Source organism: Onychostruthus taczanowskii, unplaced genomic scaffold (genome assembly GCF_017590055.1).
Source record: "Onychostruthus taczanowskii isolate IOZ18803 unplaced genomic scaffold, ASM1759005v1 scaffold4, whole genome shotgun sequence".
Classification (NCBI taxonomy): domain Eukaryota; kingdom Metazoa; phylum Chordata; class Aves; order Passeriformes; family Passeridae; genus Onychostruthus; species Onychostruthus taczanowskii.
In genome coordinates this window covers 4851407-4879292 of record NW_024501459.1, presented here as the reverse complement: position 1 = coordinate 4879292, position 27886 = coordinate 4851407, and the positions used below count along the sequence as shown (strand labels likewise).

Below are 27886 nucleotides of genomic sequence, written 5' to 3'. Positions count from 1 at the left end.
CACAACTCCATAATGAAGCTACTGAAATCAAAGCCCAACCCTCTGGTACTTTGTCATATGGATCCCGGGAATTGCTGCTGGGAGTCATTAAAAAAGCAAGTACTCAGTGGATTCCCATCTTAAGGATGTTCAGAGTGAATCCACAGCCTGGATTCAAGATATCTTATCTGCTAGTATCTAATGCAGAGAGCAAACTTTGTGCTCACCACCAGTGAGCCTCCAGGTGGCTTTGCACTGCAGGTGCTGTCCACACTGGATGTAAGCCATGATACTACAAATGTGGTTTATGGCTGGTGAGGTTTCCAGCCAGTGTCTCTGCACTGCCAACAGTCTCTTCTTCAGTTCATTTTCTCATCTTATTGTCTATGCTGTCATTATCCAATCTGACTATTACACCAGCAAACCAGGAACCTGCTGCAAAGGAGTACTTATGAGGGTAGAAAAGTTTTACTTTAAATAATTCCTATGAAAGAATAAATGCATACAGCTCCCACTTCTGCATCTTTGCTTTCAGGATCCAAGCATTATTAACAACTCTGTTGATAAGGAAACTATTATTGTTTTTACACAATAAGAGGTGGTGCTAAGGATTAGTAATATACATGTAATGTTTATTAATTTCATAATGCACAACTTATTTGCACTTATAACCTATACCTCAGATGCAAAGTACAGCTTTGTACCTGTACAGCTGCCCTGTTTGTCACCACAGTCACATTGGTTTCATCCCACAATACCTCCACCAAAGAAATGCACAACCAATATAAACTCCATCACTTCTGTATCACTGCTTTGTGAGTTATGGGAATGCCATAGCAGCCACAATGTATTAACTGCAAAACACTACACCTATCCCAAATTGTCCTTCAGCAAACTGCTGGGACCAAGCACCAGAGCAGCGATAGGTGGGGGGGCAGCCAAAGAAGTGCTGGCCCTTTCCATCCCTTTCAGCTGGCCAAGATAGCTCACCTGTTGGATGAAAGCAGCTTAGAGTAGGATCATCCTGGGAAGGGGCTGTGTTACAACAGCTCTCAGCAGAGCCAACTGCTCCAGTGCTTGCTTTGCAGAGGTGCTCGCAGCTGTGTCAGACTCTGGAGCAGGTTCCTGGAAGCAGGAGCAGAGAGGGGCAGGACACCCAGCCCAGCCCAGCGGAAGCGGAGGGCACTGTTTGCACTGCAGGCCAGCTCCTGTTCCCCTGTCTGACAATGGCAAATCTCTTTGTCCCTCGGCAGCTCTGGGAACAGAATATTGTCTTGTGAAATTCCAACGCTGTTTTAATGCTATCATTATTAGCATTGTCTTCAGACAATAAAATGTTCTGTCGCAGTCGCTGTGGGCTCGCAGCAGTGAATACACACTGAGTCACCCCACATTAACTTAAATAGCACAACTGTGTGAATACATGTTCTTCAGTTAAATCTACACACACTCGAAAGTAAAAATAAGCAGATTTCCAAGGAAGAACTCACTTTCTACATAATGCAAGAGAACTCTCACTGTGTGCTTACACAACCTCAACAAACGTGGCAAAAGGCTTGGTAAGACTGCTCCTATTTTCTGTCTGGTAGTAGGTGAGTATACAAAGCCACCCCCAAAGGGTTATGTAATTAAAAAATGTGCATGTCTAAACCTGGCTTTATCTGTCCCGCGACCTCCACAATGCCAGCAGAGGTGGTACCCACAAGCAGCCACTTGCACCACAATGCCAACACAAAGCAGCTTCTGCCCCCCTCCTTTCCCTTCCAATCAGCACCTCTGAAGAAGAATAACTGCCCAGATGCTTTCTCACCATCTGTAAGAACGCACCCCTCATGTTATGTTCACCCTCATTCAGAGCAGGAGATACCCAGAAGATTTCAAGGTGGAGCACAGGGACAGTCTAAGGCCCAGACATTCACTCTTGTCACAGGCTGTGCTGCCAATTCACCATGCACTGCTGACACCAAAGCACATAAAAGCAAAGCAAACAACTGATCTGTGCTCAGACTTGTCTGTGCTTCTGTCCCTTAACTAAACCCTCACCAGGAATAGAAACTGCATGAAGTAAGAGATTCCGTACTTTGAAATGAAACTACAGAAGGCACCAAGGGATAAAATGAGTGCACTTTCTTTTTGTTTTACACCTCTGAAACCATCCAGCACAGTCCCCCTCACACCAAAGCTGCACAGCTGCCTGCAGGCACATTATTTTACACTTCCTAAAACAAAACCTCCTACATCTAACAGTTCTAACACACAACCAGATATACTCCAACCAGGTATCGTCGTCTCAAAATTATTTTGCTATTGTGTGTGCTCAAAATATTGGGCACTTGGACAACTGTCATGATAGAGCATGACTGCAGTACGATATGAATTCAAAGGATGCAAATTGAGGCAAATAAAGCATTCATACCACCAAAGATCCTCAATTCTCTTTCTCCAGGAAGAGTTCTGATGTGCTCACCTGAAGCTCCTGTCCTTGCCTTACTTCTTGCAGGAACTTCTCTCTCCCTGTCCAGTAATTCCTTGTGGACCAGAACGAGGCAAAGGAAGTCCCCAGCTGCCTGGAAGTTTTAAGCCCAAGTTAGAAAACACGAGTAATTAATACAGCATACAAAAGTGCTCAAGTGAAAATCTAGCTATAGGAAAAATACTAATGAAAAGCCTTTGTTTTTTCACCTCACAACTCCCCTAAATTTTCAATCTCTCCCTCTCTATCCTGAAGCAACAGTGTCTAACGTAAAGAAAAGCTACTTTCTTGCCTAACTGTGAGGAAAGCTGTGGACCATAGCTTCTTACATATGCAAAATGAAGGCAATACATAAAAATCGGAAGAAACAAATGTTTTTCCCCCATATATGAATCCTTAATTTCTGCAATTGTCTGTACAGAACAATGAACAATATTAGATAAACAGCCAGCAGTCTTAAACTTCATTTAAGCTCACGTTGAAGCTGTCTGGGAGGAGCTGGCAGCTGGCCACCTTGCCAGGGACCAAGGTGACAGGACACATTATCTTTTGGAGCTGCTTTTATCCTACACTGATTTCCCCTTTTATCCCTGACAGGTCTCTTGTGCACCTGTGCAATGCAAGCCTGGTTATCCCTGCCAGCCCAAAAGAGCCCAGCCCAGCCCACAGGGTCCCTCCCAGTGGCTGAATTACAGACAAATCAACAGCGTGCCCTTGCCCAAAGCATACACTGTGTGTGCCACAGGTTTTGTGACTCCTGGGGCTCCCTTGGGTCTCCGCAGCACAGTTTATGTGGTGGGCAGAGTCAACAGCTTCCCCAGTTCTCTCCCCTTCACCCAACAGCAACAAAATGCCCTGTGCATGGAAACCACTGGAACATCTGGAAACAGCTGTAACAGCAATGCCAGAGATACTTAGGACACCACAATGTGGTGAAGAAGGGTAGCACGCTACTGTCACCAAACACTGATGAAAGCTTACCATACCAATGGAGGAAACCAATGACTTGAAGCCCACTGACACAGGGAAAGTTTGCTCCCAGGCCCCTCCTGGTCTTAGGTTTATGGTCTTGCATGGATTTCCTTTCCCCCGATGAGGCCATTGAAAGCCTTGCAGGTCATGGTTGGGCAGGTGTCACCCTTGCATGTGACAGTCCCCTCCTTCCAGATTAGACAAGGCAGCCAGAAACAACAACCCCAGTACTGAATACAACTGGCATAAATGACAAAGTAGCACTGGGATTGAGGGAAATGTTAACCCAGTATTCCTGACCTAAAGTTTTCACTGTTCTCACATCACTACCACCACGGGAAGGGAACGAGGTTTCTGGGGCAGGTTGTTACGGCAGCCCTGCACCGCCTTGCACCAAGATTGCCTAAATGGCAAAGTGCAGCACGTTTGGCTGAGGGCTAGCTCCTCCTGTGAGCCACTGCAGCCTATGTGGACTCGAGATGGATATTTGTAACCACGATTCCTAACTGTTGGCATTTTCATAGTATTTGCCAAGCAGGTGAATCCTTCAAACAATACCACGCAAAAGCTACATAAACCCTCAGAATTTCAGGTCAGACAATTTCCTCTCCTTCTTAGCACCCCAGACGTTTCAAACAAGGAGAGATGTGCAGTGCACAGGGGTAGTCTTCCAGAAAAGCTGACTTTCTGGGGCTTACAGCTTATCCTCTGTCCTGGAAGGCTTATATTTCAACAACGTGAAAACGCTATCACTTATTATTACACTATATTTCATACTCAATATTTATGCCCTTTTCTCCAGTGCCAAAAGCTCACATTGATTCCTTAAACTTTACTGTGCAAATGCAAGACTTCTATTTTTGGATGCCTTTTTATTTTTTTCCTTGTCTTTCTTGCCTTTCCTCCCTCAGACATGAAGGTAAGCTTTAAGATTTATTCAAAAATCCAAGAGCAATGCCATCTTGGTGAAAAACAATCAAAGATGACAAAATACCCAGAGCATTAAAAAATATTAAAAACACCACTTTTTTTATTTCACACATTCAATCCTAGAGTGATTTTTATTAGCCTACAGAACATTAAAGCCTTGTAAAGTCAGATTTACAACAGAACTTGAAACAGCCCCATCTATAGCCTATGAAGTGCTGTTATAACACAAATTCTAAGTGTCAAACTTTAGTGAATTATGTAACTCAGCACTTCCCCTCTTTTTTAGCTGTAATCTTATATGAAAAGCTGCTATCACAAAAACTGCCTGACCTTGTGCTGTAAATATCTCATTATTTTATTTATCTTACAGCTGTTACGAAAGTAAAAGTGACAAACCATGCATTAAATTGCTGATTTTGTGAACTGTTTTGAAAGCTTGAATTTCATTATGAGTTCTGGATTAAAATACATGGATAAAAGCAAAAGGATAAGATAAAACAGGAATGAGTAGGTAGATCAAAAAATCAGGTTTTTAAGCTTTATCTGGTAAAATGTATGGGAGGCAACAGTCAACAAGAAATATCTGTCAAAACCACCAATTTGGGCAGTATTTAAAATAAAGAACTGCATATTCCTTCTTCTTAGATTCTCTTTGTTTCTTGTAATTGCTCCAGGACTTCAGCACAAACACAGAGTATTCTGATTTCTGGGCACAATCTTTGGGTAAATCTTTTTTGTTTTCTTCTCAGTAGCAAAAAATAAAATTTAGCAAGTATGAACATTTACCTAATTTCCACAGTTCACAAAGCGAACTACTGCTCTTTCTTAAGAAATTTATGTCAGTAAATATGTAAGACCTACATGAATACATATGTGCATTTCTCTTGAAATACATAAAAGCACAATAACTTGGAGTAAAAACCACACAAAATTGCTAAATAAATCTGAAAGTGCTGCATTCTCACAGTGAAGCACCACATTCTATCAATGTTACACCTTTTTCATGTGATGCCAAGCATGCACTGAAAAGATAAATATATATCATGCTGATAGTGAAGACTTCTATACCAGATCATGAATTTTTTTACATTGCCCTACTAATAAATAAAACTGCTTTTTTCCCCACACTTGAATTCAGTTATATACTTCCATTCATCATCAGCAGAAAACGAGTAACTGAAATGCCAAATGTCACCATTAATACCAGTGTTGCAAGAGAAAGCTTGAAACCTGAAGAGATAACTAGGATTATAGAATCATTAAGGTTAGAAAAGGCCTTTAAGATCATTGAGCCAATCTTTAACCCAGCACCATCATCTTTATCACTAAGCCATATCTCCATGTGCCACATCTATACACCACACTACCAGGAATGGTGATCCCACCACTGCCCTGGACAGCTTAGATTAAAATACTGAAGAAGAAGAAGAAGAAGAAGAAGAATAGATGATCACCATTTCCCCAGATCACTCAGATTAAGAGAGAGGAGAAAAAAAAATCACTTCTAGACTAACAAAAACTACAGGATATCAAATGTAGTCATCACATCTTGTGAAAACTCTTCATATTTTCCTCATGATGCAAATTCAATCTCCTTCTCCCCCCACCACAAAACCTTCTCTTTCAAGATATTTTCTGGATTAGCTCCAGGGGAAGGGAGAAGCACAGATGAGCTAAAACAAGTAACCCAACTTATCAAACACACTGCAAGGCTGGATGCATATGGAAATGAAATATATTCACAAGCAGATAGACTAGATATGTCAGTATGTTTTTGCCATCTCTGATATAAAAATAGGTGTCAGCAGAAACCCAGTATAAATTCTTGCAAGCCCCTGCAGGAAGGCTGCTGTTTTCCTCTGGATAGTTCAACCAGCACAATCACTCAGAAACTTCTCATAATTAAGGAAAAAAGGGCTGGGAGGGGATCCACCCCAAACCCTCTCTCCTGTTGTGTTCAAAACCCGTATCAAAAACACCCAGATTTTTCACATTAATTGTAGAAAGTACTCCTGGGTCATCACCACTGACCCAGGGTTTGTCCCTTGTCCAAGAGGGAAAAACAAGATTCCCTTCCTGTGATACTGGTGCCATCACTGGAGGTTAGGAAAGAAGTCAGGAGCATTTAGTGGCCTAGAAGCAAACCAACAAAAATGCATGTGCTTTTAACAGCAAAAGCAATGCAAGGCGTGCTCCTACAAGCTTCACCTCACAGAGGAAAACCTCCCTGGCTTTTTCTGTTCTGTGTTTTTCTGTGAGCAGGCATCGCAGCCTGCATGTGCGAGGGCTGATGCCAAGCACTCCTCAAACTCGCACTCCCACATCTTGGATGTGTTTGCCCGTGCTCATGCACGCATAAAAGAGCGCGGCAAACCGTGGCAGCCGTGACCTGAAGGAAGCACCAAGCACGGTCAGCCACCCTCCGAATCAATTTATGCAGACTGCACACATGCTCTCCTCCAGCACCAGTGTGGGCAACAGCAGTGCACACAATGAAAAAGGAGCTCTCTCAAAAAAAAATTAAAACAAAAAGAAATTAAAAAAGGGAATTAGAAATGTTTCGCCTTCAGGCAGCTCTTGGTTTCTCCTCCCACCCAAAAAAAGCTAATGTGTTGCTTTTGTAAGCTATTATTAATTCCTACGTACATAAATATAGCGATTTCATGCCTGTTCTAGAAAATTAACAAATTGAACTGCCAAAACACACCCCACTGTATGACCAAAATGTGGTGTTTCACTCAAGCTTCTCAATTACAACTTGTCTTTTTCTGTATTTTTTTTCTCTTTCTTTCTCTTTTCCCCTCCATTTTGCCCCAGATTTCCAAACTTCAAATTTCAGTAGATTAAATTGGTGGAAATCTTGCTCCTGAACAAAAATCACTTCTTGGTCTGCAACTGCAGCAGACAGGCAGGCTGCAGCCTGAGGATGCTGGATCAGCCACGGACTATGGAGCATTTCAAATTTAGGTCACTTGTGCTGCTCTGACCCCAGTGAACAGCGACGGTGTGTTTTTCCACACTTGACTGTTCTCCTGCTGACCTGCGTCTTGAACAAGACAAGTCCCAATGCAATTTAAAGAACAAGGTCAGCACAGGAGATATTGAATGCTAAATATGCTAGGAAAGGGGCAAAGTGACTGGGAAGAAGAGTTCACTTCCCCAAAGTTTGCTGATGGAGACTGAAGGCGCAAACACTAGAACTGCAAGGACACACATCCTTCGGCCGTGTTTGCCGCCTGCACGACTGGGATCCAAAGGGGAGACCGATGGCAGGCAGAAATCATCACCATGTGAGGCAAAGCGGAGCTGAGCCAGCAGCACACACGATAAGAATTATCTCTGCTGGAGGCTGCTGGCTGCCGCGCCAGCACCTCGACTCAGCGCTGCTGACAAATGCCGGAGGGGAGCCGGCGCCGAGGCCGGATGATAAATGCGGCACCTCGGGCGCTGGGGCCGTCAAACCAGCAGAGTACCCACCTCGCTGCAAATGAGCCAACCCCGCCACATTCAAGAGAAAAACTCTTTGAGCAAAACTCCTTGAGGAAGTAGCTGCTTGCTGCAGGAAGGTGGGAAATGTAGCCAGGTCCCATGGTAGTGAAGGTGAAAGGGAGAAAACCCCAACTCTCTTCCCCTGGGGCTCTGCTATTCGCTGGAGGGTTGGAGCAGGAGGCAGGGCAAGCTGCAACTGCACCTTTGTAACAACACCTACTCAAACTGCTTTCCAGTCGTTGGACTGAACATTTGTGTTTATTCTTCTGTAGTTCTTAAAAAACAAAGGAAAACTATACACTTTGCACAACACAACAACTGTTGATGCAGAAGAATGGCTCCTGCACAACTGTGGTGTTTAACTACACCTGAATCCAAAGGGGAAAAACTTAATGGACAGCAATGTGAGATATTTTAGCTTGCCCCTAACTCTTATCCTGCTGGTCCAAAACTGCAACACGCCCCTATGGACATCCTCAACCACAAGCAGCACGGGCCATCCAAAGGAAGGTAACCTGGAAGGAACTTTGCCCAGTGGCCATAGGCTTAAACAAAGATTAATAGAGGGATCAACCAGAGAAGCAACACCTTCTGAATACTCACTAGCAAATAAAGCAGCCAAGCTTGTCACTGGGCACTGCAAAAGACTCACTCCCAAAGGGGAAAACCAATCTGGACAGGCTCTATTAGGAGGAGGAACATTGTTTTAATGAGTTTTGAATAAATGCATGGGTTACTGATGTTTTACCCATGTTTACTGATGTTTTAGGATGAAATAGTGTGGCCAGCAAGACTAGAACAGTATCTCCTGCCCTTGGCACTAGTGAGGCTGAATCTTGAATCCCGTGTCCAGTTTTGGGGCGCTTCACTACAAGAAAGACTCTGAGATGTTGGAGTGTGTCCAGAGAAGGGCAAAGGAGCTGGTGAAGGGTGTGGAACACAAGCATTTTGAGGAACAGCTGAGGGAGGAAGGGCTGTTCATTCTGGAGAAAAAGAGACTCAGGGGAGACCTTATCCTTCTCTACAAGCACCTGAAAGGATCTTGTAGTGAGGTGGAATCAGTCTCTTCTCCCAGGTAACAAGCAATAGGACAAGAGCAAATGGCTTCAAGTTGTGCCATGGAAAGTTGAGACTGGACAGTAGGGAAAAAAAATTCAGGGAAAGCACTGGAACAGGCTGTCCACAGAAAGGGTTGAGTGGAGTTATGTAAAATGTGAAGATGTGGTGCTTAGGGACATGATTTAATGGTGGCCTTGGCAGTGCTAGGTTAATGGTTGAACTTGGTGACACTGTATGTTCCTTTCCAACCTAAACAATTATTTGATTCTCAGTTTTAAAGAATAGAACAAGAAGACGTGCCAGAATAGATCCAACTTGGGGGAAAGAAACCCCCACACTTTATGTAGATGGAGATAGGTTACATGAAAGAGCTGAGAATGAAATTATAAAGGGATGAAAAGTCAGTATCATCTTTGTATTATGACAACAGAAAGCAGATCTGTCATAATAAGTAAAGTTCATATTGCCTAATTTAGTTAACATGTTTTTAGAGAAACAGCAAAGTTCATTCACAGGGTACAACTTTTTTTTTTTTTCCACTGGTGGGAGATTTGCAGGAGAATCAGAGACAGCCATTGTTCTTATAACTTTCACACATCTAAAAGACTAATAAGCAATTAGGAATTATAGATGTTAGGAAAAGGGACTGATCTTTTCTCCAATCCTACCAAGTGAAGATTATTCTCTATCATCTCTTAGCTAATGGCTCGTAAGACCTAGAACTAGAAACCACAGGTGATAGAACTTTTTCGCGGTTTCTGTAGCAGACCATTCTCTGGATATATGCATCTACAAAACAAGTACTTTTACGTTATTCTCTGTTAATTCCTGATTATTGTTACATCACCTATATTGACAGTTTCTTTTGTACTTCAATTTTATTTCGCCCTCAATTTTATTTCACACATTTGTTCTTTTCTTTCTTGAAATACTTCAAATTTTGTTGGCAGTATCCCCCAAGGTATAAAGCATCTACAACTGACTGCCTAGATGAGGTGTCCACACAAGAGAAACAGAGTTTGATGCAATGCCAACCAACATCAACAGGGATCCAACTTCAGTGGCGTGAGAATCAAACCTTCAGAGCCACTACTCTCCCTGCAGTTGAGCATCTTTAAATGGCCAACCATTGTGATGCTCCTTCCCACTGTATTTCAGGCCCTTCACGGTATTATTCCCAAGTATTTTATGGCATTACCCTTTTTGAAGTTTCTCCACAACATGCAATAGTTTCAGTTGGGATACATTTTTATGAAGTTAATTGCAGTTTTGCATTTTGTTTTATGTTTCTGACCTCTTTAGGTTCTTTTGAACTTTGAATATTTGTCCAGACATGTATTTTCAGCTTTTCATAATTCGAATGTCATTCATACAGCATCTGAATCCTCTTCATATGATTAGTTTAGTTTAGAAAGGAAAAAAATTAAGACTTTTGGAGAGACAAAGCAGGACAAAGTTTCTAAAGAAATGCACAGATAAATCCTGTTTTATCACACTGCCCATCAGATTATTTTGCTGAAGTAATTTAGACTGGAAGTCCTAAAATACTGGCAGAAATTACATAGAATCTATTTTGAAGGAAAAAACACAGACAACCCAGAATTAAAGTTATATAAGCTTAGACTGACTTCTTTAGTAAAGCAATGGGAAGCTGCAAACTGAGGAGAAGACAACAGCAACAGACCCCTGGATCAGAGATTATATTGTTGTATTAGAGAAAAACAGACATGACAGAGATGCCTACCTAAATACTGGGAATGCTAAATAACATTGCTGCTTAAAATGTAAGAAATTGCAGAAAAAAATTCTTTATAGAGTTACAGCTAGGTTATTTTTAGCACCTGAGGAGATTTTTATTTTCTACTCTAAGAACAACAACAGTGCCTCTGCAAACAAAACACAGGAAGCTGAGGAATAAAAGAAACAGTTTGAAGACTTGAGTTTGGAAATGGACGACTGTTTTCAATAATTTTTCTGCAGTAGACAAATACAGAAAAGAGAGGTGATGTAGGGACCATATGGTGTGTTAATTCCAGTTGTGACAACAGCTCTGTTGTCTATCCCTTTGCTAGACTGTGAGAAAATGTGCAACTTGTGTCACTGACACCAGGAGCAAAGCCCAGTTTCATCAGGCATGGCAAATATTAATGTATAGGCAAATAAAAGCTTGGAACTGGGAACAAAAATTGAATGACCAACCTGCAAGCCATCTATTTCCCAATGGGAAACATTGCTGAGTGCACAAAGAAGTAACGACTTCTAAGGTGTTCAGGGAAGGTAGGATAAACCAGACAAAAATAACCCTGGAGTGAGGATGAAGCATGCAGCTTTTGAAAAAGAACATACAACAACAAAAACCAAACATAAAATGTGCTTGGAAAAGAAGTGTGGAACACTCTCCTATAAATCCAACCAGTCTGTACTGTACTAGCACAAAACCTAAGTGTCAAACAGGACACTGGCACAGGCACTGTGGGTAAGAGCACCCCACCTTTGTGCAGGGACAGCCCCAAGAGCTGGGTGGTGATGCACCCACATCTTCCTTCCAGGTGAGGGAATGAGGAGAGGACAGGGCTGTCTTGTACTGCCAGTCCACAAGCTGGCCCACCAACAGCCTGCATCAGGATGCTGGAAGTGGGTGTTTGGATTTGGGGCATGGAAAGAAACAGAACAGCCTCTGCTTTCACATTCTGTACCACAGCATGGCAGCGGGGGGCTGCTGCTGTTGGAGGGATTCAGTTTGTCCTCCCTGCATTAGTCTCCTCATCTGGCAAGCAGGCAAAAAGTACACTTAGAGAAAACAAAATAAGACAAACAAATAAAATAACTAACCCTCCAAAACCCTCCCAAACCAAAACCACAGCCCAAACAAAAATCCCCAAACTAAACCAAACGACTCAACATAAGAAAAGAATAAAAGAAGGAAACCACCACCACTGTACCCACCCCAAACCCCCACAAGTCCTCTGAAGTCAATTAAATTATGGCTATAAAAAAATCACCCTCATCTATTTCAAGCTTGAAAAGCTAGAAATGCTGATTTTCCAGCAACTGGAGATGAGAAAAGCCTCTCAGACATCCAGAAAAAAACATTTAGTAGCAAAGGGATATGGAACCGGACGAACTAAACAGGATGCTCAGGCAGGACACAAATTCTTAAACTAAATGACTGTTGTCAAAATGTATTTTTAGTAGGTAAATCCAGACAGACTTACAATTTTTTTTTTGTCTCTAGATAATTACCCAATGTCATTGCTGCTGCTAGTAAGCTCTAAGGAGCAAAGCACATGAAAAAGGCACATAAAAAAAGGAAATTGTACTTGCTTGATAATGTAATTCAAACTCTAAATATTTATTTACTCTCACAGGGGAAAGGAAGCAGCTGAAGCACAGCTGGGATAACTCAGCAGCACGAGCCGCCACGCGCTCCCCCACGCCATGGCCTCTGGCTGGGCCAGGAGGCTGCAGGGGAAGGGGAGCAGAGCCAGGCTGGAACACATAGCTGTGGTCTCAGTAGCTCCAGCTTGCACTCTCCACCCAGCATGCAAACTCAGCCTTAAGACATGCTCTACCTTTCACCCATACCAATGAGAAGAGGCTGGGTTCCCACCCACTCCATCCCCACCAGTGCTCCTCTCTGTGCTACATTCAGCACCAGTGTCCCTTGGAAGGCTCCCACGGATGTGTTGCCCAACCTCATCCTGAGATCTGGTCAGGAGCCCATCCCAGTCTGAGACCAGCTTCCTTAGGTACCATTCCAGCCCTGGTAAGTTATCTCTCTGACCTAAAATGAGACTATTTTGGCCCAGCAGCACATCACCAGGATGCTGAAGACTGTGTGTCTGGGCAGGGACAGGCTACCAGGAGAAGAGGCTTGGTGATGAGGATGGCTGCAGACACTCTCTGAAATTGAATAAGGCTGCTGGGATCTGTACTCCAGCCATGGGAACATGGCTTTGCCTGCCTCTTGTGCGGCAGCAAGACCTTTCTCTCTCCTCTGAAAAACCTGTGAGTTACACAGGCACAACTGCTTGTAGAGGGGCAGCAAAATTAAAATAAAGAAGTGATCCAGGATAAAAATAATGTCATGTCCTCAAAAGGAGGTAGGGAAGACAGGGAGGAAAAGCATACTTTGTAGCTGAGCTCAGTTGTGAATAGATTTATAACTGTGAGAAACATGCATGACTTCTGTTAGCTTAGTTCAGTTTTTCTTTAAAAATCTTAACTTTAACTACTTTGTTAAACACATATGACATGCCCTGTTCATAGCACTGGTTACTCCTTAAAAATTCATACCTGCAAGGCATTAATCATGATGGGAAAGCCTGAAATCCTGGCATGAACAGAGCACCACCTTGTTTTGGTGTGGGGTGTTCCTCCCCTGGAGCTGCAGAGGAGCCCTGCACACAGGAGCACTCCCTGCATGTTCAGGTGAGAAGATACAGCACACACAGGCCCACGCTGTTCTGCTTCAGAGTCAACACCTCTTGGGCTGGTGTGGCACATGAACCATCTCCATAGCACAGAGACACCTGAGAATCTGTCAGCTGCGTTCTGCTCACAGATTTAACAGTAATCCTTGTGACCAGAAGGACTCAAAATGCCTTTCACTTCTTTCCTTTTATTACTTTAAATAAAAGCTCAGAATCCAGAACAACCTCATTTTGCCCAAGCTGATGTTACAACCTAATCCTGCCTGTTGATTTTCAGATTTGTCAATTTAGTATCACTGAAAAATTAAAATTAAAACCTACCTCCACTTCCAAAAAGAGATTTAAGAAATTATCATGAAACAAGAAGTACAGCAAGTTGCTACAAAGCAGACTTGGTAAAGGAGATTACTGTTTAGCCAAATCTGTTTTAACTCTACTTCTTGATATTCCAATCTTTTTGTCACTTATTTTCAGGCAAAAATCTTCTTTAGTTAGACTGCAGAATCAGTTCAATTGAGATCTAATAAATAATGCTTGTTTCCCATGCTAAGATTTGTTTTGCCTAACTTAACTGAGGTAGGTAAAGAAGTGACAAATCCACTTGTGCTCATGTATATATTGATATGAAACAGAAAAAACATGGTACTTTCTACTGTGAGTGAAGAATTGTCACCAAAAATCCCCTGTAATGAAAAACACCATAGCTTAGCAGACCCCAGGCACGTTCAGGCCTTGCTAATCCCACATAACTCCAGTTTTTGCCAACCTCAGCCAGAAACAAGGGCTCATGGCAGCCTTTGTTATAAGCACAGGTTCATGGAACTGAGCCTACAAATTTCTCTATCACATAGGAAGCCACCACAACAGGAAGTGTAACAGGCATGATCCCTACTTCTGGCAACTTTTTTGGCTGTTTATAAATTGAGTATCACAGTACTAGTTACACAGCACTTCAACAGAACTATTATTTTTCAAATATGCAGTTAAATGGCAGCAAACTCACTGGTCCAGCTGACACAATTCAATGCCACTGTAAAAAATCTGTGACCACGCACAAGTAAGATGATGCAGGACCCGTTAACACCCAGGACTTGAAGTGCAATTTACAGTCCACATACCAGGAGAATGAAGCAAATACTCTTACTAATAGCCCCCTGCAGCTGGGGGACAAAGGAGCTGCACCTAACATGGCCTTCACAATGGGACCCCAAGGTCCAATTCCAAGAAGAAAACAAAAGGATTTAATAAGGAACATTGTAAAATCGTTAAGATAAATCTGGTTCAGATATTTTTAACAGTATAAGCAAATGCGGATCCTAATAGAAATTTTGAGGGGAGGAAAAAGTCCACATGTATCTAAAAGGCTCATCCTAAACATTTAGCAGCTACTTTCACAATAAGTCTTTTCATGTTTTGGTATACTAGTGCAATGTTCATGTTCTCAAAGCTAGCCTGAAGGGTTTCTAAATTAGTATGTCAATGTTACCATGGTAACATCATGTACTACCGAAATGGACCACTTTTTATACAGCCACTATAATCGAGTTAGTGACCAAGCAAGTTATAAAAACTCTTGCTTTCTGGGAGGTTGGAGTTTTACTGGGCTTTTTCCTTTGTTTGTATTTCATTCTTTTAACTTCATGATTTTTTTTACTATTCCTACACCTTTTTAGAATATTGTTAAGAATTTATTTTGTTTATCAAGCAGGAATAAATAACAGAAATAATATCACCACCACCAGCAAAAAAATCAGTTCTCAGGACTTGCTAAAGGTAGTCATAGTTTCAGTTCCCAGGCATGCAAAGTTTTAACACCCCACCTCTGGTTTAACTTTTGCAGACTGCTCACAAACAGAAGACATTCTTTCCTTGTCACAATACTATTTAAAACAGCAGCATCTCCCTCTCAGAGCTCCTTACACACCAGGATCCTGCCCAACACACTGTCTCTGATACCCTGGGGTATGTTAAATGGCACTGGATGCCCTAAAAGTCAACCTGCCATCCTTGATCAGACAATCTTCAAACTGAGTATACTCAAGTTAAAAACATTCTCATGTAAAGTTCAGTGTTCAAAAGACATCATCTTCACGGTCATCACATCCACACAGACCAGAGTATCTGTCCTACATTTACACAAATTTGTTAAACACATGAGTTTCTTTGTATCTCCAAAAGAAAACCAACACCATAAATGCTCTCTGTGTACAGCCAGCCCTCACCAACAAGGGCCACTGCAGGATCCCATGCGGACAAGGAACCACATCTATCCAGCAAGTCTTCATGCAATGGTCTTTATTCAAACAGCATCAAGTATTTGAATTAAAATCCTGAAGACTAGTTTTTGGATATTTTCTATTAAGAGATACTATCTAATTATATATTTTTGGTATCACAAGACTACTGCAACAACCTCCTTGGGTCATTCCTGTGGTCTTGCTCTTTATAAAGTGAAAAATTTAAAAAATATTGAGATTATATGAACTTATTTCTGACTCTTGTTGTGTTGAAACAAAAGAGGAAAATAAAAGTCATTGATTTATGGTTGTGTCAATAAGAGCTTGATGTATTGGTTTACAGTATCACTTGCCAATAAGCACTGACGCTCTAAGTCGATCTCTCAGTTCAATAATTTGACAAGTTAGATACATTTTTGTTATGCAAATTAATAAGAATGCTTACTCCCTTATTAGTATGAGAATATATCAAATATCCAACTTCCCTACTTTTGGTCTGGCTGACTAGTTTTTATTCTCCTAGAAGATACTGCCATTTATAGTTGAGAGATAATGCCTAAGCATATCTGATTAATCTACTAAGGAAACTTGATGTAATTTATATTCCTTTCAGAAAGCTGAAGGAAAAGGAAGAAACAGTGTGCAAAGACACTGTGCAAGTCCTTCCAAGAAGACTTATAAGAGCCCACAATTGCTTCTCATCTTCTTTGCCCCATGAAACAACAGTAAAGGAGAGAGTACCATGGGATTCCCATCCCACTCCACCTCCAGCTTTCCAAAAAATCACATCTGGAAGATATAAAGGAGAACAACAGTCAAAACATACTACATGTACGTGTGTAGTGGCATATATACACATGTACATACACACAATCTCTCTGTGTATGTATATACAGTGCAACAGTTTAACTCGTGCATCCAGTGTGGATGCACTTACTTAGGTATAAGTGACTTTCTGCTGTATGGGTGGAGTTTGGGGAAAGGGTGTACTACAATCTTTTCAAAAAACAAACATGCATGAATGAGCCACCAAAGAGAAATTACACATAAAGCTCAAATCATTGTTCACCTTCAGCCTGCTTGACTTCCTAACTTGAAATGGCTTGTTTAACAGAATTGTCCAGTCTGCAATACACTGCAATGATTTGTGTGTGTGGCTTCCTCTTCTGCTGATTACAGCTTTTAGCTAAAACAAAAGGCAGCTCAGGGATTTTTCATATACAGCACTGAACACATACCTGAGCAAAAAAGTTAAAAATACCACAATCTCATTTTTACTCCCTAAAAAGTACAAAAGCGCTATATCTGCAAATGCTCCAAATGTCACAAAAAAAAACAAGTTCAAAGGCATTAGCAATTGTACATTCCCCTATTATGTTGTAAAAGATGCAGTGTGGAAAATCCTTTAGGATAATCTTCTCCAAATCATTAATTCCCTTCCATTTACATGAGAAAAGAAACACCAGATCTTTTTATGCAGTTTGTCACAAAAATCACAGCCTGGGGTACTTCTCACTAAACACTGAGGCCTCACAACCTGGTCTTTTCCCAACTGTTTTGAAGGACAGATCCTTACTTTAGGATTTTTCCATTTACATCATTAGATAAAATAATCCTCCCTCACTCCAGAAGTCATAACAGCTGCATCTTAATTGGAAAGAAAAACCAATAAAGACCAGAACTAACAACTGTTACTGCAAACTAGTGGCTCTGAATGCCAAGCAGCTGCCTTTCTGCCAAAAAACAATACATGACTTGTAAAAGTAAGGTGCTTGAAAATAAATCAAATACCAAAACTAAGCTACTGCCAACGAGGACATTGTATTTTGGTGATAAAAATGCATGAGACACCAACCAATTTCAAGCTGCAATCACTTGAACATAATCCTTACACGTAAGGCATCATTTATAGGAAATAATTGGAAATACCAACTGTAGAACTTATGACTTAATAGATGGGATGCCAACTGCTAAAACAATTCACACACCTGGTTGTTTTTATAGTGTGTGAACTGACGGGGTTGTGTAAAACTTGCAGTTATTTTCAATGATGACTGCACTGAGAGCATTCCCATCCTTTAAGGGTGGAGAGCACTTCTGGATCATCATCATCATACCTCTCATGTTATGTCCCTTCGCTGCACAACTCTCTTCCTTAAAGCATCAAAGTTTTACTGGAAAATTTCGCTGTTCGTCAGAGGAATGTTTAAAATGCAGCATCTTCTCTTGTTGAGAGCAATATTTATGTACATGGCAAAAAAAAAAAAGAAACTGCTGTAACAGAGTGGAAGAGTTGTGAATTTGGAAGGGCAGCACAGTACAAGCCTGGGTCCTTCTCCATCACCTGGGCCATCACATGTGGAAAGAAGGAGAGGGGCTTCTGGGCAGCCATCCCACAGTGCTCCTCACTCCCCCTCTCCTCTACCTGCTGCAAAAACAGCCTTTGGGTGAGGAAAAAAAATCCCGTTTTGAAGCGGTTTGCAGTTGCTTAGCAACTAGCACCAAACCTTATGAGATTTCAGTCAATGGACTGGCACACCCACCTCTCAACACACAGACAGGCACATGAGGAACACACCGGCTCAGCCCCGGGATGGCCCCAGCCCCAACAGCAGCGTGTCCCTCCTGCTTCCTTACACATTCCAAAACGCCCAGAAGCACAGAGAGGCACAGCAAAGCACCCATGTGCTGGCAATGGGATGATTTTAAATTGTGAAGATGCCAGCTACGCCCTTTCCTCAGTTACCACACACATACAAACCATGACTGCCTTAAAAAGCAATTGAGATTGAAAAGCTGTCCCTGAACTTGCTCTCCCGTGGCAGAGACCAGGTTTCTTCCCAAGCCATGAATTGCATAGGCAGTGACCATTGCAGGCAATTCCCACACCTGTTACCAGTTTCGGTGGGAAGCGCTGGCCAAATTGCACAAAACTTTGGCCTCTGTGATCAGACACCACTGTCATGCCAAATGCTTTCATATTTTAAAACTTTATATATAGATAGATACAGATATATGTATGTGAGGATACACAGATTTTGATGTGGAACAAAGGCTCTTCCATCACTCCTTTGTAAACTGCCACTAGATGCATACAACCTATACAAACTATTCTGGAAAAACATTTTATTTAAAAAAAAAAAAACATTTTATTTTTTAAAAATGCTTCACTCCACAGAAGAGTACATATGGAGGAAAAATAAAAAACAAACAAAAAAACCACACCACACTGCAGTGCAACAAGTTTGACATTATCAGTATAGGAAACACTGCTAACTAAAAGTAAAAATTTATGCTGGAAACTAAACCATTTGTAACCAGTACAGGAGTTGGGTTCAGAAACAGCTTTCCAAGGACAGCAATGGAGTCAACAAACTGCAGCCACATAAAAGCCATGCATCCTGTCCCATCCACAGCTGGCAGGGGAGAAGGACCCTCTCCACCACCCAAGGTGTTGGAGAAGCCATACCCACACCTGCCCCTTTCTCTTCACTGACAGCACTGGCACTGTGGCAAGGGGATTGGCTTAGCCCAGTCAAAGGGATTCCACCCTGGAGGTGAGCTGTCCCAGGGAAAGGGGCTGCAAGAGCCATTCATGGATCCCTGCTTGTTCCAGCTTCCTCCACTGCAGTCCAGGCCAGAGCCGGGAATTGCCCAGCCCCAATGGTTTTGTTCGTTTTTGTGATCCTTGGTGGCAACTGTGAGCTTCTCTCACATGTTACCTTTACACTGAAATAACTTCAACAAAATGCTGACCCTGTGGTAAACCCAGAAGAAACAGACCACCATGTTTCTAAGACAGAGAAAGGTTCAGAGTCCATCTGAATTTCAGCGTGCATCTTGTTTCCTGTACTTCAATCCTTAAACCAGGAAATTCCTCAATTTTATTCTGCTCATTCCCTTCTTTAAACTAGCACCCAGTTCTTTTTGAAACTTATCTGCACAAATTTATCACCAGTAACTTTCACTTATGAAAGTGTGGTGCTACCAAGTGGACTTTTGTGATGGCTTTCCACAAACAACTCACTTGGCATCTCCAGGAGACCTGTTACGTTCTTTATGCTTGTAATTCTCAGTATAACAAAATCAAATAATACTTTCTTAATTCTTAAGAAAGGCACTGTTTGCAAAAAATATCTCCTAAATATCAGTAACAGGAAATGTGCAGAAGCTTTTTTGAGTCCTTTCAACAGTGCCCCAGTGATTTTAAAAGCTCTGCACTTACAGGTGTTTTTCCAGGTGAACACTGGAAACAGAGGTAAAGACCTCAATAAATAGGTTTGATTGTGGGTTCTTTAGTGGTGGGTGGTTTTCTTTTTCCCTTTGGTTGTTCTTCTCTTTTTGTTAACACAGTGACCTCACATTAGCATTGCCAATTGGCTCCACTGGGAGCCAGTGCATGCAGCACAGTTTTGAACAATCTGGCAAACAAAACTGGCCTTAAGACTTTCAGGCATCTTTTAAAAAACCCCACCACCAAACCTGAAAGGACAACAATAAAACCCCCACTGGTTTTCCAGAACAGCATTAAAGAGAGTTAATTAATGCTTGGAACAATGAGATGGGTTTGGCCATGTCACCTCTGTTTTGTACATAAAGAAAAGCACACAGTCAGTGGAAGAGAAGTGCAATAATTATTGCAATTCCTGGCTCCTGAAGGTAGGGTGCATCCCCTCTGCCTGGCCACAATGCAACCCTCAAGTCTTCCAAAATGACATGTCTCCCTTTGCTCCCACAGCCACCAGACATGCACAAATCATTTTAGGAAGCCCCAGAAAACACATACTGAGTTTCTTTAGTACCTTCAATCCCAAATAGCTCCAGAGTTTCTTTAGTACCTTCAATCCCAAATAGCTCCACGAAGAATTGGATTTTTTTTTCATTATTTTTTAATATTTAATTTCTCTTGTATTAACATTATACGTTATCTTCCTTCCCAGGAAAATTTGCTTTTGCAACTGATGACATTTCTCATTGCAGACAAATCCATTCACCTAGAAATGCCACTAGACTAGACTTGTTCTCTGTAATCAGTGACACCACAGCAAGTTTCTGTTGCATTACAAGCCTTTGCCTATCATCTGCACAGAAAACTCTTCCTGGCAGATATGATTCTGCAGATGCAATGCAAACACAAACAAAGGTCCTTCTGAAAAGGTCTTTTTCTAGGTCTTAATTGAAATGTTACTAATACTCATTTTGCAAGATTGCCTGTTGATACTAGGTAAATTAAAAGAACAGTGGAGCACACTGAATTTATTTAAACAGTATTAGCTCTTCCCAGGTGGAAAGGATGTAAAACAAAGGATGTAAAACAAAGCACAAAGATTAGTGTTTGAAAGTGTAACAACGAGGTGACTTAGGATGGCATTATGGAGACAAGAAACCAAAAACTTTGGTAATTAATAGAAGATGACGGATAAGGTTAGGATATCTTACCAAGAGTTTCAATATTGGGTACAACAGAGAAGAAGGAACCAACAAAAGATGTAAAGCCAGATGATATGATCAAAGCCACAGGCTCTGGGAAATGCTTTTTCAAGCAATATTCAGCATTGATGTAAGTGGGACAAGGCTGCTTTCATCCAGCTAGGAAAGTTACAACAGAATACTTCAGTAGTAGGATAAGACACACGGATGGCAGATTTTATAGCATGGGCAGATAGAGAAGCCTGCATCTCAGACATGTGGCAACAGGATTTTCCTAGTACACTACATCCTGGTGTACCAGGAAAATCTTCAATATATGGGCATTCCCTCCTTGTGAGGGCCTTTGAAAAAATAAAATAGGGGTAGGAAGGACTGGTCAGTTTTTATTCCACCGTTCTGGTATGTGGTGATGACTGCTTTTGTTTACATCTCCGTCTTTCATTATTATTATTATTATAGAAGATTAACATGCTTGAGACAGGAAGAAAATCTATCTTGAATATTCTGCAATCCTCTTGAATATTTCTGATTCAAGAGGATTGCAGAATTTTTACTTTATGGAAAAATTATGGAAGTGGTTTAAGTGCTGCTTTGTCTGGAAAGATCATCACAAAGACTCCTTTAAGGCACAAGGCTCTCCTGTAGACTAACTTGACAGAAATTGCACTTCCTACACAAGATAAGTGACCTTTATTGACAAGAAATATTGGGACACTTCAGGGGTTTAAAAGGCTCTGAAAGCAAATTAAAGATTCCAGCTAAGCAGAGGACAACTTAGAAGGGAGATTAATGCTAACCCTGTTCTCATGTACTTAAAAATTATACAGACAAACCCCACATCTATATAGAAATAAAAGTTTTAATCTAACTATATCAAAGGCAATACAAGCATTCAAAATTTAGGTAGAATATTTAAGGACTTCAGTTTCAAGGGAGAGTACATATAAAGAAGTACAAATCACCTCAGGTGACAGCTTATGTGAAATAAGGAAATCCCCCTGGATCCCAAAACCAAGCTAAAATCATGCTAGATACAATAGGGACTGAAACAAAATTACACTTAGCATGGTTTTTCTCTTTGAGAAGGGAAAATGCAATTACTTTTTTTGAGGCTGTATCAGTTCTGCATTAGTAACTGGGCCATCTGACTTCTCAACAAGTGTAAAAAATTGAAATAAACCAGTAAAAATTGAAATAAACTAGTAAAAATTAACCTCATCCACCTGCTTCTTAGTCTTAGCTACTTATTTTCTAAATGCAATAAACAATTTCATTTTGAAGACAAAACTCAAATGGAGTCCCCAAAGGCATCACCATAGCTGTGTTTCTCTCCTCTTTACAAAAACACTCAGAGCTTCCAAATTTTTCCATAGCAGAGCAAGGGCAGTGATGCACCAGTGCATGGAACAGAGCCATGGCTGAAAGAAACCAAATATTGGAACAATCTCAAGAAGTCCCACCTCTGTCACACTGCTCTACACAAAAGCCCCTGGTGCAAGTCTAGCTTGGTGGAACTTGCAATTGTTTCACCACCACTGGGCTTGGTGTGACAGAATCCTCAAACTGGCAGGCTTTGGGAAGAAACATCCTAAAAGCAGGGCTCATCCAACATCTCCACACTTAATGAAAAGTCCTTTCCAGCTGTAAGGAAAAGCAGGAAACTCACACCCTGGTACATGTTGAAGGCTCTATTGCTAATCCCATTTTGAAGGTCTGATACCAAGTTCCTAAAGAAAACCCAGTAAAATCCAAGCAAACCCTTCCTCAGGGAACACCATGGAAATGCTCCAAGTAGCTGAACAGGAACTTCTAACAATTCCATTGTCTCTTCCTGTGGAGTTTGGAAGGGCAGAACCATGCAAAAAGGCAACAGTCACACTGCTGACAGCCTGTGCCCATTCACTGCTGGCAGCTGCCTCTGACTTGCAGGACAGCTTCAATCACAGGCAGGTCCCTGAAGGATGTCACATCATACATGTGAACATTTCCAGATATATCATGAAAAGGAAATGAAAAGCGAGTTTCACACTTTAAAATATGAACAGGACTTTTTCTTGCTTCAAATGGCCTAACATTGAAAACTGAAACTGAAAAATCATAGCAAACATGAGCACTACAGATTTGGGAAGAAAAGGGTCTGGAGGACAGAGAGAGAGGAAGGGATGATCAAAAACACACAGGCAAGGAGGTAAAGAAAAGCAGGGAAGGGAGACTGGAGCTGTCAGTGCAAACCCATTCATTCTTCCTGCATGTTTGTGATACCTGACAAGACAACTTCACTACCAGTGGAGTTGAATCTAAATGATTTTCAAAAGACAACTGCACTGACCCAAGAAAGTAATCTATTCAAGTGTAAAACTCACAAATGCTAAACTAATATTAATGGTACAGTTCATAAGGATTAAAAAGGTTTATCAGATTAATCAAAAAAATAGTTCCAAACTTTCTAGTAGCTGTGATTGAAGTTGGTGGTGAAACACGGACCCAAGCAAGCTCTTAGTACCAAAGTTTGGTTTTCTTTCATCTTCAAAACAGATTTTATTATTACTGTTGTTATTTTTGCAAGTGCATTTCTAAGAAGTTATTTCAAGACCTATGAACAAGCAGGAAAAACTAAACCCCACACCACATTTGACCAGAAGGAGTCAGAAGGGAGAACTTGGCATTGCCATTTACTTAAATAAAAATCCAAATCCTTATGGGAAGAAAGATGTTTTTCTCAACTTATATATAAAACCTCAAGTCTGAATGCTTTGTCACCTATCTTGGCCAAGATACACACAAAAACAACATATTGGTCATCATTTAAAGGGGAAGATTGACTTTAATGTGGGTTGAAAAGGAGAAAGAAAACGCATCAATACTATAAGGCGAGATTCACAGTTTTGAAGGGACATGATGAAGAACTGTGCAAGTGTCTCCTTTTCCCCACAAAGTATCCAATTCATGCTACAAAGGATGCTCTCAGACAGCTTCCTCCAACACTACCCCCCAGGATCACCTATATGCCAAGATACTGCATGTAATTTTAGCAGCCTTGTCCAGCTTTCTAGTTTTCAAGAGCACCATAAGACACCCAGACACAGCTGTGGACTGCAGAAATAGGACTGAATACCAGCAAAGCCATAATTATGCACATGTAGGACTCCAAAAAATATTTTTAAAAATCCAAAGTATTGAGTACTCTATATAGACACATAAACTCAGGCCAACTTTATTGCTTAATTTGGAGCTACCTTTTTGAGAAAGAGAAGTCTAGCTGAAGGTGAACTTCCCTCTTCTGACCCAAAGCCTTTTGCTCTCTGCTTTCTCTCCTCCAGATCTCCTCCTGGAGAATTTGTGCCTACTTACACTCAATGTGCACCAGAACAAAGATGCAATTACATATAAGTAGTGCCCAAGAGAAATCATAGAATAAAAATAAAGCTTTCCTTAAAGCAATTTTATCCAGCATTTTTTTTAAAAAACAACAATGACTGCATAAAGCATGTGTGGCCTGTATGAAATTACATTAGATTATTAAAAAAAAAAAAAAATATATATATATATATATATATATAAACATTCTACTCCTCTCTTTTCCATCTCTGATATTCTCCAGCTTGTCCTAGTTTTCAAGTATGTTTGCACTGGAGAGAGAAATAGGTAGGTGTATATACACCTATACATGTGTACACTCATACCTAGGGTATACCCAGCTATAAAATGTTATACTATTTGCATTGTAGAATTAATATATTTTAAAAAAACCCAACAACTTGCCTAGAGTTCCAAGCCCTGCTTGGTCTGCTGTTTGGAGACTTCTAGTTGCAGAATCACAGAACTGCTGCCGCTGGAAGGCACCTCTGGAGCCTGTCCAGTTCAAGCCCTTGCTGACAACAGGGCCACCTGGAACAGGTTGCCCAGGACCACATCTCTGTTGAGTTCTGAAAATCTCCAAGGGTGAAGACTTCACCACCTCTTGGGTAACCTGTGCCAGCATTTGATCATCCTCAGAGTATAAAAGCGTTTGCTTACTTTTAAATGGAATTGCCTCTATTTCAGGCAAATATTTATGCCTGTATTTCAGGCAAATGTTTGTGCCTGTTGCTTCCTGTCCTATCATGGAAAACCACTGAGAAGGCTCCATGTTCTTTACTCCTCCCAATCAGGTATTGATACACACTGAAAATTTCATAATTAATTTTAGTGAAAAGCACAGAAAGAAAAAAAAAAAAAAAGCAAAAAAAAAAAAAAAAGCACTGCGTAGGATTCTAATGCTTCCGGAACTATTTTTCCACAAAGCTAGAAGAGTAGTTATGAAAAAATATCAATGGTAATTCAACACCAGATGGATTTAGTATCTGTAATGTTTTCTAAGAATGGATGTGTTTTAAGAGTTAGTTATAGACATGTTTTTGTTGCAAATTTAGGCTTCAGAGTTGCAAATTTAGGCTTCAGTACCTCATGCTGAAATAAAATATGAAAGTATAGGTTGTTTTGTAGCAAAAGGAAAGAGAAAATACTTGCAGAAACTCTGTCTCTTTAGGGAGCTCAAAATCAGAGTTGATAGTAAAAAAGCATCCCGGTTTTTCTACACATATCATGGTTCTCATCAAGTCACACTACAGATGAAGAACCCAAATCCTGCATACTTTACCACAGGATAGCAGCATCATCTGCTTGGCTGTTTTTCTGTGAGGATTTAATGAAGGCAGTCTGAAAACCCTCTTCCCAGTGGACAGCCTGTGGCAGTATCCTTTAGGCACCCAGTGTGGCAAACATGCCAAGTGCCAGCAAAAGAAGAGCAAAATAAATGTGACTTTAAGGCAGTTAAGTACCCACGCATCTTGGAGACCTGCAGGCACCAGTAAAGCTGTCAAAATTCAGGTCAGTAATGTGCCACAACTGTCTGAGACACCTTTGAAGAGCTGGAGGAGCAGAAGCAGCTCCTGGGTCAAGCTCTTACAGAAACACAGCTGGTGGGAGGTACCTGCATGAAGGCATGACAAAAAAAGAGCCCTGTTTGCAGAAAGTGGTCAGCAAAGCTCATAAATCACTCGAGAAAGGCCTGATCTGGAGATGACAGGAAGATGAACAGAGATGCTTGCTTTCAGTAAAGAGGTAACTGGCTGAGAGAAAAAAAGCAGATCTGTCAGACTTGAAAAGGTCAGGGGCACAATTTGTATTGTCAGAACGAGCTTTCCAAGCAGGAGTCAAGGACATCTTGCTCCAACAAATAAATACATAATAACTTAAAAAATCAAGGATCTTTGGTAAGACAACTTACATTCTTCACCTGTGTGCCGTCCTTGGGCACCTCTGCATAAGTGATATTTTTGGATATTGTTGTGGTTTGACTCCAGTCAGCAGCCATTTTCTCACTCTCCCACTCAGCAGGATCAGGGAGAGAATAGGAAGGGTAAAAGCTAGAAAACTCATGGGTTGAGGTAAGGACAGTTAAATAGGGAAAACAAACCAAGGAATTACTTTGCTGCTTCCCATAGGCAGGCAGGTGTTCAGCCAACCCCTGGCAGAGCAGGGCCCCATCACATCCAACAGTGACTTGGAAAGCTCCATCATCCACCCTTCCTGCTTCTTCCCTGCCTTTCTATACTGAACATGATGCCACAAGGTCTGGAATATCCCTTTGGTCAGTTGGGGTCACCTGTCCTGGCTGTGTCTCCTCCCACCCTGCCATGCACCCCCAGCTCCTCACCAGTGTGGCAGCACAAAAAGCAGAAAAGGCCTTGGCTCTGTGCAAGCCCTGCTCAGTGATAACAAAAACACCTCTGTGTTATCAGCTCTGTGTTCAGCACAAATCCAAAACACAGCCCCATACCAGCCACTGGGAAGAAATTCAACTACCCCAGCTGACAGCAGCACAGATATTCACCTCCCAAAAAGGGGGAGGTGGCTGCAAAGATGTCAAATTGCCCAAGGTTGATTGACAGGTAAAAACTGAATTGCAGAAAGAGGGATTGGAGAAAGTGGTAAAAGAGAAGAGTAGATTTAAATGGGAAAATGGAGCAGACAAATTTAGAAAGGTGGTGGCAGCAAGGAGAGGAGAATTGTGGTGAAGAGAAAGAAGAAGCAGCAAAACACTGGAGGGTAATGACATCATCATATTCCTCTTCTGCTGCATCCTACATGCTACCTGTGTTTCACAGCAAATTTACAGCAGTTGCACAACTCCTGCCAGACTTTACCCAGTCCCTGGAGAGCTAGGGGCCAAAATAGCAACCTCTACACTCCACAATACAGTAAAGGAAAACAGGGGACACCACATGGCACAGAACCATGGATTACAGTAGGGCTGATGTAACAGAAATGGAAGAGGAAGGGATATAATTTATCACATCCCTCAAACATCTTCTGACTAGACTGCTGTTGTAATGTCACAGTAGAAATACAAAGCTGCACACTCATTTCCAGATGACTGCAATGCCCAAAATATCCAATGACAATTATGACATTGAGACAGAAGGAAATCATCCTTACCCCGGGAAGTTTGTACTGTATAGACAGGAATAGTTACACTGATCTTATATTTTTCACTCTTTGTAAAGACATTTGCAGTGATGGTTTATAATCCTAAAGCACAGACTATTCAGTCTACCTTGCAACTCCACAGTTTGTGGTCACATAAAAGATAATTCATCTTTATTGTCTCTGTTTCTCCCTTCCACTCTAGCCTTCTTCTGCCTAGATTATCCAGGCAGGAAACATTTTGGCATAGACACTGTATCATCACATTGTGCTTTTGTATTAAATGCTAACACACCACATTGTATTAACAGCTCTCCTTCAGTAAGATTATATACAAAACCAGATCTTAAAAAAAAACACTTATATCCATGGACTCTAGAGAACCCAAAATAGATGAAAGAGCCAAATGTTCACAA

General features: G+C 41.3%; 1 protein-coding gene across 6 annotated transcripts in view; it reads right to left on the bottom strand.

Moving 5' to 3' along the window:
• FAM110B (family with sequence similarity 110 member B) overlaps positions 1-27886 on the bottom strand; it is a 113668-nt gene that overhangs the window by 28846 nt on the left and 56936 nt on the right. For 3 of the 6 annotated variants that reach the window (XM_041413028.1, XM_041413027.1, XM_041413030.1), the window contains one exon: positions 2447-2546. The exons of the other annotated variants lie outside the window; for them this stretch is intronic. The gene's annotated coding sequence lies outside the window, so the exon portion shown is untranslated. The remainder of the gene's footprint in view (positions 1-2446; positions 2547-27886) is intronic. 6 annotated transcript variants of the gene reach the window in all.